Consider the following 15,187-nt stretch of genomic DNA (forward strand, 5'->3'; position numbering starts at 1 on the left):
CCTGCAAAGAATACAAGCCGAAAACCCTCATAATTGCAAGTAAGATAGCTCCATTTCATGGTCCTTACACACGTGCCCTGAATCTACGAGACAGAGCCTATTCATTTGAGCCAGATGGAGAAGGCTGTTCCCATAGAATTAAAGGCAGGGAGATACAAAAATAATGCATGTTCAAAGCTGAATGTCCTGTCTGAGGGCCTAGGTGATCAGAGATGGTAACTTATTGGCTACATGCACCACCTTTGGGGTCATTCCCACTACCTTGAATAGTTGCACTTGGCCTGGTAACAGTCCAAAACTCCAGGGCTGAGAAACCCCTTTCTGTCCAATCCCTAACCACCTTCCAAGCTAAGCTTACACTATGTTGCATCATCCAGTCACCTTATGCTAACCTGTTTGAATTTGTAACACATAGAGGTGGTCTCAGGAGGAGTCAACAGCTATGGCTTGCCCAATAGCATGTGATATACAACGGGTGAAACCCTCTTTTTACTTAATGGGGGGGGACTATGTTTAAAGGGAGCAAAAGTGACACAGGGAAAATTAAAAATAGGCTACCCCACCCTTGCACGCCTAGGTAAAGAAACCAGCTGCTTAGGTTCAGACACTGAAGGTCATCGCTCAACAGGAAAATGTGGTCAGATCAATTTAAAAGATATTTAATTAAAAAAACATGGCTCAAATAAAAAATGGACACACAGGGGGTCCTTAGGCAGTTACAACTACTGCAACACAGATTGATGGTGTTGTTAGTACAAAGTGTGAATACAAGACTTTGTAAATATCAGGTGGCAATTTACTGTAGGTGTCAACACATAGTGTGTTTCTAGCTAGGCAAGGAGAACAATATCTAAGACCAGTTCTTCAGGTGTTTGAGTCCATCCAAGCTGTCATCAGGACACACTAACTCTAAAATGCATGGTGAAACAGATGTTCAAGTGGTGGAAATCATCTCACAACTAGTACTACAACAAATGAGAAAACAAGAGCATGTAAAGAGATGAAATTGACTACTTCAGGTCTTAATAATAGACCAACTGAACCTGAGGCAGGTTACCCACCTATTATCTCTTCTGCGTGTATAGGTCTGCTTGTTTCTCAACACCTCGGTTCACTTCTGAGTGTTGGGGGGGTGGTTACTAAAAAACAAAGTGGGCAACAATTGTGTCCTCGTCTTAGAATTCCATTGTTTATATTATGACTACATTTGTATGCCATAGTTATTTTTGGTAATTAGCTCTTTTAGTAGAGAGTCACTATTTACATGTTTATAACTTGATTTGCGGTGAAGTTGTGAGCAGTCATCCACCAAGTGAGGAGATGATTCTGCTAATGTAGATGGAGCCCAACCTGTTAAGGGAAATACAACAACTGTCATCTGGGATGGTATGTTTGCTTAGTGTGCATATATGTTGCTTGATTAATATGACTCCAACACTAAACACATTTTTGTATTGGTCTATTAGTGTGAGGCACCGCATTTATAGCTAGCTATGTAACATAGCTCATATTTGTGGCCAATATTATACAAGTAGTTGATTGTTGCACTGTGCTCATTGGCAGAGGCACATGAATGTGAAACATCAATTAACACGCCCATGTTGCTGGTACCTGACTGCTATGCTGCTGTACCACTTATGCAATTACTGTGAGTCATGGTGGAACACACATCGGGTCAATGGAAAGTTTAAGGTGTGTGGATATCCTCCAACAATCAATACCTCGCACATTGATTGCTTACGCGAGCGTGATTTCTACCAGACAAAAAATGTCCTACTTGACAAGATGGATCTCTTACCTTTTAATATGTCTTCCTCGTCTATGAAGGTTACAAACTCGTTCATGATTGGCAAATCGTAACTGAGTCTCTTCTGCCTTTTTATTGCAGCACATGCGGGTGTGTGCAACAGCGTCATGCCCCCATTTTGGGTAGGGATTTGTTATGCCTAGCTGTCTATTCAGGTGCAACAAAAACTAATTGAATCGTATCCTAATCATGCCGTCCAGATTGGGATTGAACCCCATGGTGTTTTATCTATCTCAGTCGTTCCCAAAATAGTTTCAAATGCTAAGGATATGGAATGTGAAATATTTAATGTGCACACTCTAATGAGTAGGGCCCAGATGAAGACCAGGAGGTGACTTCAAAATCACAGATTTGTGAATTCGGTGACGACTTTACTTTCATTACAGAGATGTGGCCCAAGGATACATCTGGCCCACATTTACTTCATGCACTACCCTCTGACTTCAGCATTCTCAGGCTAGACAGGTCTCCTCCCCGCATTGGTGGAGGTATTGTACTTATTTACTGTAAGGACTTTGATTGCTCTGTGCTGGCCTTTACAAATTCCTTGAACATGGAGGCTCTCCTCCTGCGCGTCAAGCTTTCCCCATCATGTATGGAATACTTTTGGATGATCGTGCGCTTCACCAGGACCGTGTAGGGGTTGGAGTGTTGATTCTCTTTGATCTCTATGCCGCCTTTGATACAGTGGATCATGGCATTCTGTTGGCTCATTTGGAGCTTGTTAGGATTACTGAGGCTCCATTGACATGGTTTAAGTCATTTCTTGCAGCTCTTCCATGTGGTGTCCCAGAGGGGTCAGCTCTCTCCCCCCTTTTGTTTAACCTGTTCCTACTCCCATTAGCAGACCTTATTTTACACCTACGTCGATGACCCACAATTGGTGTTTCGGGTGGACTCCCCTATGACTGAGCCACCAGCTAAATTAAGAAACTGTCTATCTACTATAGGCAAGTGGATGTCTGTAAATTGGCTCAAACCTAACAGGGAAAAAGTCTGAAGTGCTGGTATGTGGCCCCCAGCCAGATACTAGTTCTTGGAGCTCTCAGTTTTGGCCTGACACTCAGCCTGTCCTGTGCCAGACGCCTAGTATGTCGTGAAAAATTTAGGGGTGATGCTTCTGTCTAGCGACTCTCATGAAGCCCAAATGTCATCTGTCTTTAATGGTGGTTTTGGTAAATTTAAAGTCTTGAGAAAGGTTTTATCACTAATCTGTAAAGGATTTCAATTGGGCAATATACCCTAATCTCAGCCTAGTATGCAGTGTGCAAATGAAATACTTATTTTATTATGTCTACAGGTTCAATATTCGGAGTGATATACCACTCATATCAAACCCTTTCTCAAAATACCCCCAGGTCACAATCGACCAGGAATCTGGCTGGTTGGTAAAGGTAATATTTATTCATTTATTTAAAATTCAAATCAAACATATCTTTTAATATATGGGGGAGCAATCACCAATGTGGTGACAATACAAATAAGAAAGTAGGTAATGCAGTTGAATTCACTTTAAGCAACACAAAGTATAAAACACAGAGGAAAGAACAGTTTGGTTTGTTTGTAAGATAACATTAAGTTAAGATTTCCCACTGCAAATTTCTCAAATCACAAATAAGCAATTCTAGAGAGATGTAAGTAAGCAGCAGGTATTCAGAAATAAAGAACAGTGTTCCGGATTTGAATACACCCTCCCCTCCCCAAACAAGAGAGAAAAACAGAAAATCGGTTTTATATTGATAGGTTAATGTTATTTAAACTAGATTTAATGGCTAAGAAACAGAGAATGCCACCCGTGAATCTTCAGTTACACGGCCGCTTCTAACCCTTCACATGGTGGATACACCATTTTCTTTATGGGAATTACTTTATTCAAAATCACTAATGGTTTATGGTTTAGTAAAACAAAAATGAGGAGAAAACTGGCGCTAACACTCGGAATCACAGACAGGGTTGCAAGAAGGGTTCTGACAATATTACAGGTTCCTAAATTAAAGATAGGATGGTTGAGAGATTGGGATATGACTAGGCAAGGCAAAATATGCTATGGTTTACTATGATTCCTATTAATACTTACAGTCCACTTTAATTTAAGATTTGGACCGTCAGGGACTTTGGTCATCACACAGATTGGGCCTAAAGGACAGCAGGTTACATCTGGTGGAGTTAAGTCAGCTGAGCGGGTCTGGTCACCTAGACTGGCACCTGGGACTGGACTCTGCTGGTTACTGGAGACCGGAGATCAGTGGGATGGCGAGTTTGGAGCAGGCAAGCATTTAGTGGCAGCAAGCCAAACTGGATCAAAATTCTTCCCTTAAGTTTTGGGATTGCTTCAGGATTTGGAAAGAAGTTCAGCAATGCAGAGGCCTTGGCTTTGCAAAGAAATCTGGAATCGGGAACAAAGATGGAGAATTCAGGAACAGGGCGCGACACGGAAATCAGGATGAAGTCAGGAATTGGTGTGTGTCTGTGTTTTGTGAGGTTCCCTAATTTATCATGCCAAATGACATCACCAAAGTTTATGATAGGGGCAGACCTACTACCCATACCCACAATTCTATGATTGGGCAAGAACACAGTTCCCGCCTTGCTCTTTGCTGGTTGGATGACAGAAAGGGATGTCCTGTTTTATGAGATGACCTGGAAACCTCCCATAGTTATTGGGACCAAAATCTAACTTTCCCACAAATACATATTTATGTAGTTATGCCTAAGAAAATTGGATACATAAATTACATATTTCGTGGGTCACATTCCAATCCAACTTCCAAGGCGGTCGTACCTGGTTTAGTCTTTCTGTTGAATTTTGGCAATTTTAACCATAAATGGTTTGGCCTAACATTTCCCGATTCTGTACATATATGCGCAATTACTCCTAGAACAGGTGTACACAATGTTATGTTTGAAACATTAATAGTTTCTGCGCAATTGGTCATTCTTTATACCTTCAGTTCCTTACGCAGAAAGAAATGCAACCAAGTTTTCAAATGGATAGCATAAATTCAGATTTAGATATATGTACTTTTCACTCTTTTTCTTATTCTTGTTGCCAAGTTAAATGTCTTGAATTTCAGTGGCAGAATAAGCATTGCAAACCCAAAAGTCACATGTTTGTTTTCTTTTTTCTTTCTTCCCAAGTGTGAGCAAATGGCAAATCCTTTGAAGTTCAATGAGAGGCCTCTCCCTGGAGAATATAGCTTCCTGCCCCTCCCCTGGAAGGGTGAGTGTCCAAGCCTGCTACTGTCTTCACCTGGGGCACAGACAAATGTCTAATGAAGTCCCTTTGTCATGAATAATCAAGGCCTCCCAGCAGCAATTAGCTTTTCCTGCCAGCAGTGAAGGCGTCAACCTTTCTCAGGCTAAGAACTGTCAGAGCAGGGTTGTTTTTTTTGTATATAGTTGATTTACACAGACTGGGTTTAGCTCTAAGTTTCATCTTTTAAATCTTTCATTTAAACATATAAATTAAAACAGTTTATAGGTGGATTTTTAACATTACCACTCCTTTGACATTCTTAAAGAATTAAGCCTTTACACAAGAATATACTTTACAAAAGACAATTTTGCTCTTCATTCCTGAAAAAACACATTAAACTTATTTCTTTAAATCTGATTTTCATCTGCAGCAAATACACATTTTAGTCAGCATTAGTTCTTCCCTTGAGTGCTGGAGTTGTTTGCAACCTAGATACATGTATCATGCCTTTGTTTAGAGTTTCTCTCTGCACAACTGATTCTGTTACTTGTTGCAAAGGTTTAGCTGCATTTTTCCTGTGGAAAATGAAAACAAGGGTTCCTGGGTTGTTTTTTCAAAGATAGTGTTGCCAGGAGCTGTCATTCAATGAGGACCGGTACCTCTGAGCCACACTGGATTATTCTGGGAATTGCAGGGCCCTTTTAATCTCAATGATTCAGTAGAAATGAATTGATCTAGTGCCAAAACAGCACTTTTTATGGTTGAAAAGCTGGCATTTTAAAGAGGCATTTTGGGTTTACAGCAAAGTACTGCTGCTTCTTTCCTTTGCTCCATGTTGAATGTTGCAGAGCCTACTGGCACATTCCTGCAGATATTATTCTTTTTTTACCCCACCTGAAATGAGGTTGGCAGGGCAGTGCAGCCATTTTCTGGTTATTACAAAATGCAGTTTCAAGATTTTGGCATGCACAGGAGTCAGGGCGGTTATTTTGGGCTGTTTCTTTCACCATTTCAGTAAAGTGATGTAGTGAGGCACATTGAAATGGGTTAAAATATCCCACAGAAACCACCCCCCCCCCCGAATTCAGCTTGACTTCCAGTCGTGGGGAAGTCGGGCAAGTGGGATTTTTCTTTCTTTTCGTGAAACACAAGTTTATTCAGGTGTAAGTTCTTCTTCCATCAGCGAATGATGCAACACTCTTTCCTTGCCGGCTCTGGTTGAAATAGGAACAATACCCCCGCCTTCTCTCAGGCTTTCTCTTCTGGTATGGAGCGACACTCTGGATTTCTGGGTCCTCCTTGGTTGTTAGGTATAATCAGTGCAAATCTATAAAATGGAACACAAACCAGATATGACCATTTATTCCCCCCTACTGTCCTCCAATTGGGATTTCGGCAGTGGGAAATACATATGCATTCAGCAACAATTTGAAATATTCCACGTATGCATTCAGTGACAATTTGAAATATTCCTATGTTTCAGAATTCTCTCCCAATGTGTTTTCTTTGGACTCATCTATTTGCTGCAAAGTGTGCCTGCGGCGGCAACTCTTTAGCTGATTGATGTGGACCCACTTTTCTTCTTCTGTCAAGTCGCCTTTAGAGATGCAGATTCTGTAGGTGACTGGTGAGATTTTGTCCACCATTTCAAAAGGTCCCCACCAGCTAGGCAAAAACTTGGGCTCTTTAGCTTGGTTCCTTTGGAAATTGTACAAGTAGACCCTGTCTGCTACTTGATATGCCTTTTTGGTTGTCTTAAGGTTATAGTGGGTCTTCATGCTGTCTGCAGATCTTTCTAGATTCCGCTGAGCATACGCAAAAGCTTGTTGAAGGTGTTTTCTCAGATTCTCAACAAACCCATGAGTTGTGGAGGCATTTATCAATGTCTGCTCTTGGGTTCTATAGAGTAGATGCTGGGGTAGCACCATCCTTCGTCCAGTCATCAGCTCAAATAGAGACATTTTAGTTGCAGAAGAAGGGGTAGATCTGATGGCCATCAGGACAAGGGGGAATCGAATATCCCAACTTGGCCCAGAGTCTTTCACAAACTTTTTTAGTATGCGCACAATGGTTTAATTGTACCTCTCAACTCCAGCATTAGAGGAGAGTGGTATGCAATGTGTAGTTTCCTTTTTACCCCAAGTATCTCCCACATCTTTGTCATCACTTCGCTGGTGAAGTGACTATCTCGGTCTGACTCAATCCTTTGGGGTAGTCCAAAACGCGAGAAGATGTGATTGATCATCAGGGTAGCTGCTGTTTCTGGCTTGCAATTTGGGGCCGGGAGACATTCCACCCACTTAGTAAACAAGCATGTTACGGTTAACGTGTACTTGTTTCCCCTAGAGGAGCGAATCATGGGCCCAATGAAATCTACTTGTAAATCTGACCAAGGCAGTGTCTTCCCCCTCTTTTGGAGCGGAGCATGGTGTGTGAGTGATGTTGGCTGAAATTGTGCACACACAAGACACACCTTCAAGTATTGGTCGAGGTCCTGCCCCATGTGTGGCCAGTACGCAACCTCTTGCAAGTTTCTAATGTAGTATGAAACCTCCGATGACTGGGTGTGTCCGCATCATGGGCGTGACTTAGCATCATGATTCGGAATGAGGTAGGGACCACCCACTGGTCACAGCCAGATATGGATCTCCTCACCAACAAACCGTCTTGGATTCGGAACATTTTTGGACATTTCATCAACACTCTGAGGTCCTCTTTCCCAATGCAATTGGTATCCATCAGCGGAAAGTTCTCAGGGTCCTCAATGTGTTGATAAAACTTACCAATGATTGGACCCCCTTTTTGAGCCATGATTAAATCAGCATCTGGGGTCTCCTTACTCCACTGGGCAGTAGAGAGTTCATTGTGAGCATTTGGCTGGGACCTAGTAAAAGCAGTGACCTGGATTTCCCCCAACAGGTTCCCCTTGGATGGCTCTGGTTTTGACCAACTGATCAGCTAAGTCATTTCCAGTTTTGTCTGGTCCCTCTATTCTGGAATGACCCTTGATCTTTTTCCAGTAGATGGTCATCCCACTAGAGGTGACCAGATCATCAATATTTTGTTTTAGCTTGCCATGTTTGAGTGGTTTGTTGTTAGCAAATAGCATGCCTCTGGTTTTCCAATTAACCAGGTGCTCCACAAACCCGTTCCGGGCATAATCTGAATCGGTGATTATGACCAGTTCGTGGAGTTGGTGTTAGACAACTGGGGATGGCTTGATGAACTGCCATCAGCTCTGCCACCTGACTATCATAGGGACTGATTTTGTACCCAGCGGAGCGTTCCGGGGCATCATTCACGCAGGCATTCCCCACGCCGGCCACCAGTTCCTGTTCCCCGTTATTGTCAACATGGTAGGAGCACCCATCCACGTAGACCGTGGGCATTCCCTCGCACTTGTCTTCTTCATAGACTTTGTGTGAGGAATTATGGAACGCCTCCATGTTGTCCTGGATTTTAAGACTTTAATCCTCGAGACAGTTTTCTCTGGCACAATCATGCAAGTCAGCCAGACCTTGCGCGAGGGGACTCTTCTTGTTTTGGCCATATCTGACCTCCACAGGAAAGTCTTGCATTGACAGAATCCAAGAAGTAATTCTGGAATTACTCACATTTTTGGCCTGGATTCTGTCACTTTGAAGATATTGCAGAGGCTGGTGTGGAGTCTTGACTATGATGTGTTGCCCCCAGATGGACAGATGGTAATTTTTCAGTGCCCACGCCATTGCCAGGAGTGCCTTCTCACAATCGTTTAATTTTTCCTCCACAGAGGATAAAGTCTTACTTGCATAGGCAATTACTTTATTGACCTTGTCATGCTTTTGATATAATACTGCAGTCAAGCATGTATTTGAGAACCTTGTCTCCAAGAAGAACTCTTTGTTTTTGAAAGGGTAAGCTAGGCAAGGCACTTGTGCACTTGTGAGAGGCTTCTTTTGAGTTGCTTTACTGCCTCTGCTTGTTCTGGACCCCACTCCCACTTGACCCCCCCCTTCAAGCGATGGGTCAGTGGTCTTGTGATCTCTGCGTAATCCTCAATGAACTTTCTACTGTAATTAGTTAGTCCAGGGAGGTTCCTTAGCTCGCTCAGAGTTGTGGGGTCTTTTAGTTTCAGGAGTTCTTCGACTTTCTTTTCCTGGGGACAGAGACCCACAGGAGTTATCTCATGCCCCAAGAAATTGACAGGGGTCCTGCACCAGTGTGCCTTTTGGAAAGATAGTTTTGCTCCAGCAACCCTCAACTGTGTCAGAACATAATGGATTTCCACTATGTGTTCCTCCACAGTTGAGCTTTTGATCAGAACATCATCTGCATAGGCTAGGTTACCCCTTTCAACCAAGTCGGGCATGGCTTTGTGTAAGAATATATTAAATTCATTGCCGGAGTTGATGTATCCGAACAGAGCCAGGTCCATGTGCACTGCTGCCCCCTGAAGGTAAAGGCCAGCTTGTATTGGTCCTCCCTACTGACAGGTATGGTCCAGTACCCATTGGTCAGGTCAATGGCAGTGTATACCTTTGACCCCTGGATCTGGGCCAGCCCATGGTCAATGTAGGGGTGGGGCCATCGGGATGTATGGACCCATTTCTTTAGCTCCCTTAGGTCAGCACAGAGGCTCCACTGGCCATTTGGTTTTAAAATCCCCAGCACCGGATTATTGAAGGTGCTGTGGCCTTGACAAATTATCCCACGGGACTCCCGGTTTTTAATTATTTCTGAGAGGACTCCATGGATGCGAGAGGCAAGCGATATTGCTTCACAAACACCAGAGTCATGCCAGGGTCCATGGGAATTGTTGTTGTATGGATTTCGGTGCAACCACAGTCATATGAGTCCACCGCAAAGAGATCCTGAAAATCTAAGAAAACTTGTTTAAACTTTTGCTTTTGCTCCAGAGTCTCAAAGGCATCAGCTAGGTTGACTTTCTCTTCAACCATTTGCCTAAAGCCCAGAAAGACTTCTGGTTTGGCTATCTCAGCGGCCTCCTTCAGCTGGGTGGAGAAGTCCATCATTAAAGTATTGACCTGGATAGAGGGTTTCAGGCATGGAAGACAGTCCTTGTGGACTTGGAAAATCACCTCATCCCTCCTGAAGTCACAGGTCACCTCTTCCTTACCATAAGGACAGGAAGAGTACACCAGGAAATTCCCCCCATGCCGGGTGAAGATCCTGTCTGGTGTTATGCCATTGTCGCTATCACTGTCAAAACAGACATTGGGGATTGGTCCTATCAGTTCATTACCTAAATCTATGGAAAAATGTTGGTCATCAACTGCCATTCCAATAATGGTGCCTGTGCCCAGAGTGATACTCCTAAGGTTGCTGTTATCCACCAATATTGGAATGGTGTGTTCTATATTGACTAATGGTGTTGGGTTTAACCCCAACCCTTACTGTTGGAGATGGGCGTTGAGGTGAATATATGCATCAGGATTTTGCAGTCTCTGTCCTCTTTTAATTTTTACTTTAAGTTGGGCTAGATGTGTCCATCCTCTCCAATATGAACTTCAACTGCATATGGCAGTTATTGGGCTGACCGTGGGATTACCCCCTAACCGGGACCAGGCTTTGGAGTTTATCAGGTCCAAATAATGGCAAAGTGATTGAGAATGTTCCTGCCTAAATAAAATGCAGCAGGGAATCTCACACGACCCAACAATTATGTACTATTCTTTTTTGCCTATAGAAAGTTTGAGCATACACCTGCTAGGCAGGAGATGTTTGGAGTTGGGAGTTTCCAGGTCCATTCGTCTATCAATATAAATATTTTCGGAACATGGCTTCACTGATGAAACTCATACCGTTGTTCACGCACACTCGGGAGAGAACCAAGTCCTTTCCCTCATTTAACTGAATAGGGATAAATAACTGTTCTCTAATCTTCTGAATGTCAGCTAAACATTGAGCTGGTTCCTCATCATTTTGGACTATGGAAGTGGGATTTTCTAATTGTGAATTAGTATAGAATTTCAGAGCATTTCCTTCCAGCGTGGAATGCCACTTGAAACTGGAAGGAAGGTTGATTTTCAGAAATAGAGAAGAATACCCATCACCAGTTTGTTGTCCTACAGAAATGACTGTCACGTCATGGATTTGCTTGTTTTGAAAATGGAACTCAATATGATCCTGTTTTTGTTCAACCATGTGGCTTGTGCCATTTAAACTAACATGGTTGACACTATGTTTTAATTTTATTGGGCGGTTAGGCTGGGTCCAGAGGACTTTGTTCACACAGTCTATTAGGGGAGACAACCTTTGCAGGATGTCATTCCCTAGTAGAGAGGGTGTGCCCTCCGGCGTCACGACTATTACTGGGTGTTTCACTTTGTGTCACCCAATTTTAATTTCCAAATCCACAGTCCCCTCGACAGGAATTTCAAGGTGGTTTTCTGGATTATCATTCTGGGGTTCAATGATGGGCGATCCCAACTCAGTCCCCACCTTCCCCCAGTCTTAATTAGGATCTCTAGGTACCCATTTTTCTTTGGGAGGAGTTCCCCCGTCCCTGAAGGAGAAGATCTTTTTCCCAGAGTCCTCTGAGGACCCCTCTCCTTCAAATAGGAGGACACTAACTTCCTCCACAAAATGGGGCTTTTTAGGTCCTTTATTTCTCCTACCCCTCCTCTGTTCCATGGGTTGCAGACTTTCGGGGGCAGGAGATTTTGGTTCCGGTTTCTGGGTTTCCAGGGGCTTTTCACAAGAGGGGAAGGAAGCTTCCACTAAGGTTTTACATCCCCCTTACCCTGTGCCTCCTCCTTTGGAACCAGTGAGTTGTTGGGGTTCTCTCCCCGTCATTGTTTTGGAGTACCAGACCCATGGTTTGTGGAGTTCTGAGCCACCATGTTCATCTGAGGGTTCTGCTGAGCCCTCAACATGCGACCCAGATCCTGGGACAAGTTCTGGACCTGGCGCTCCAGTCAGGACACCCACTCTGGCTGGTACGGGGGTCTCTGGTCCATCCTAGGTGAATCACGAGAACGGTAACTGTCCCTTCTCCCATGGTACCCTGGGTTTGGAAGATTGGGGTAACCCTCCCCTCACCCCATTGGGCTGTCTGGGCTCAGGAAAGTGGGTAAAGAAAGGAGGGTTGTTCTGTGGGTGGACGTTTTGAGGGTACTGGGGAAAGAAACTCAACCCGGCATTTGGGGGATTACTGCCCTACTGGGGAAAGTTAGGAGGGAAGATTCCTGCGGTGGTACCTACCTGGTTGGATCCCCCCCCTTGGGCTGGGGGAGTCCACACATACCCCAGGATGGGTTTGTTACCCTTGTATCAGGGGCTAATGTAATCAGGGAAGTTAGGGGTCCCATTTGTGGGATTACCTCCCTGACTACCTGTCTGCGATTGGCCCGAGGGCCTTCCGGTTCTTGGGCTGGAAGGATGCTGTAGAGGTATATTTTTAAGCCCCCCACCTCCAGATCTAAAATGGGGGCAACCTTCACCTCTGCCACCTTAGCAGCAGCAAGGGTGTTGGCTGGTTTGGGTTTTTTATTGGTGTTCTTGTTATCTACAGATTTCTGCACCTCATAAATATGGGTCACCTGTTCTATGACCCAGTCCAGTGATCTCTTCTCGTGAAGGTTCCTCACCAGCTGGGTCATTATATATTTGGGGAGTGCATGGAAGAAGGTGTTGATGAACTCCCTACTATCTGTGTGCACCCTCTTGGTGAATGTGGGGGCCTAGTTTCCCTATGCCTGTGGTACTCAGAAGAGTCTTATGACTCTCCCCTGCTCCCAGGATTGGCGAAGTAAACCCCCCCACTGCTCTACCTAAGAGGTCTTGAGGATACTCTTTTTGGGCTGTTTCGTGGATTTCCCCACCAAATTTAACAAACTGATCTTTTGGAAGGCGGTAGTTTTGTGGATCCAGTTCCCTCACTCTCCCCTCATAGGAGTCTTCCTGATCAGAGATGTTAGACCTAATATTTGGAGATCTGTACAGAGACACCCGTCCATCAATTTCTGGGAGGTGCTGATCTGTCAGTCCCATCTTACCAATTCTGTTGAAGTCTACCATCCCCATGGCCCCTGGTTCATATAAGCCAGCGGACATGAAGCTGGCAAAGTTCATTGCATTGAAGGGGTGTAGTCCCGGAGTACAGGGGTCCTGAGGTTAGAATCAGGGGTTGCTCTGTCCCTCTCTACCTTTTCTCTTTCAGCCCCTATTTCCTGGTGATATGCACAAATCTGAGCCTTTTGTTCCTCTATCAAGGCCTTACTGGTCTCAATGATTCACTCTTGCATTGCTATCTGTTGGTGGAGCACACCATTCTTTTCACAGAGAGCCTCATTGCCGCTCTGTGCTTCCAGGTCTGGGAATACTGTGCCAATTTCTGCTGCAGGAGACTCACCTCCTGAGTTTTAGCATCATTGGTCTGGGTGTTCTTTTCTAGGGCATCCTCCTCCCATCTGGTGTGCTCTGGTAGCTTCTGATATTCTGTTTTTAATTCATTGAGCTCCTGGAGGTCCAGCTCTCTTCCCTCTAACTCTGTTTTTAATTGTCTTACTTTCTGGCCTAAGGCGTCCCTCTCTTGACTTAGGGTGCCCCTCTGTGCAGCCAGGTCATCCCTTTGTTTTTTAAATGCATTGGATTTCTGGGGCTCCTCATCAAATTCCTCTTGAGAGTGGAGGTCTTTAATAAGTAATGTATTATTTTCCTCTTCCAGGGATTCTGTGTGGTTTTGTAGGGTAACCACCTGCTCTGCACAGGCTCTATTAAACTGTGCAGTTGTGCCAGCTTTTGTTGAATCTGTTGCAGAGAGTCAACCCTTTCCTGACACTCCTCTTTCAGTGACTGTACTTGGGTATCTTGCTCTGCATTCTCTTTCTGTAGGAGAGCCAAATCTTCTTTTAATTTTGTAACATACTGTCTAGATTCTCTCTCTAATTCTTGGCCCTTCTGTAGCCTTTGTCCTGCAGAGTCTCGATCAGTCTGGATTATTTCTAGTGTTTCCACTTAATTCTTTGCTATTTTTTCATCATGCTTTTCCTGCATTACTCCTATGTGGAGGTATAGGTAGGCCGCTATTGGGGCAATTTTATTCTGCTCATCTTTCACTTTTGCGGCCATGTACAATTCACTAAGAGCTTGGTGTAATGGACCCTTGTCCTGCCATGTATCCAGGTCCACGGCAGTGACCTGTTCTTTGATTTCCTGCAGCCAGACATGTTCATTCTGTTCGGGCCACTCACCCCTGACAAAAAGCTTGTGCAGGAAGTGCTCCCTAGCCATATTGATTTATACTGGGATCACCATTTTGGAAATATCAATTTCTTTAAGAATTATTTCAGGGTTGATTTACTTTTACAAACAGGCCTGATTTTGGAGTATTTATTTTGAGAGGTGCTTGTACAGTGTAGCACAGTACACCAACCAAACAAGGTGTCTCTACCCTGCAGGTTAGTCTGCTGTGTTAGACTGTCACAGGTGGCAACTCGAACTCAAAATCCCGGCACGAGCCCCCAAATCTGTTAAGGATTTCAATCAGGATACACCCTGGTCTAAGCCTAGTATGCAGTGCGGAAATGAAATACTTATTTTATTGTGTCTATAGTTTCAATATTCTGAGTGATATACCACTCATATCACAACCCTTCTCAAAATAACCCCAGGTCACAATGGACCAGGAATAAGGCTGGTTTGTAAAGGTAATATTTATTTAATTATTTAAAATTCAAATCAAACATATTTTTTAATATATGGGGCAGAAATCACCAATGCGATGACAATATAAATAAGAAAGTAGGTAATGCAGTTGAATTTACATTTAGCAACACAAAGTATAAAACAGAGAACAGTTTGGCTTGTTTGAAAGATAGCATTAAGTTATGATTTCCCCCTGCAAATTTCTCAACTCACAAATAAGCATTTCTACACAGATGTAAGTAAGCAGCAGGTATTCAGGAATAAAGAAGTGTTCAGGATTTGAATACAACCTTCCCTCCCCATACAAGAGAGAAAAACGGTTTGGAAACCTTACACTTTTAAAATGACATTCGAAAAAATGGCTTATCAAAACAATGAAAAATGGACAAAAATCCTTAACCCAATATAAATTCCTATGGGAGCAACACTGAAAAGATGCTGACAATCATAAGCTATAGTATGAGCAAAATTGCACATTTTGAATCTTAATGGAAGTTTGGAAATACTTGAAATTGAAAATCACACGTGTGAAA

This window comes from Ambystoma mexicanum, chromosome 8, assembly GCF_040938575.1.
Source record: "Ambystoma mexicanum isolate Mex_15411 chromosome 8, UKY_AmexF1_1, whole genome shotgun sequence".
NCBI classification, from domain to species: domain Eukaryota; kingdom Metazoa; phylum Chordata; class Amphibia; order Caudata; family Ambystomatidae; genus Ambystoma; species Ambystoma mexicanum.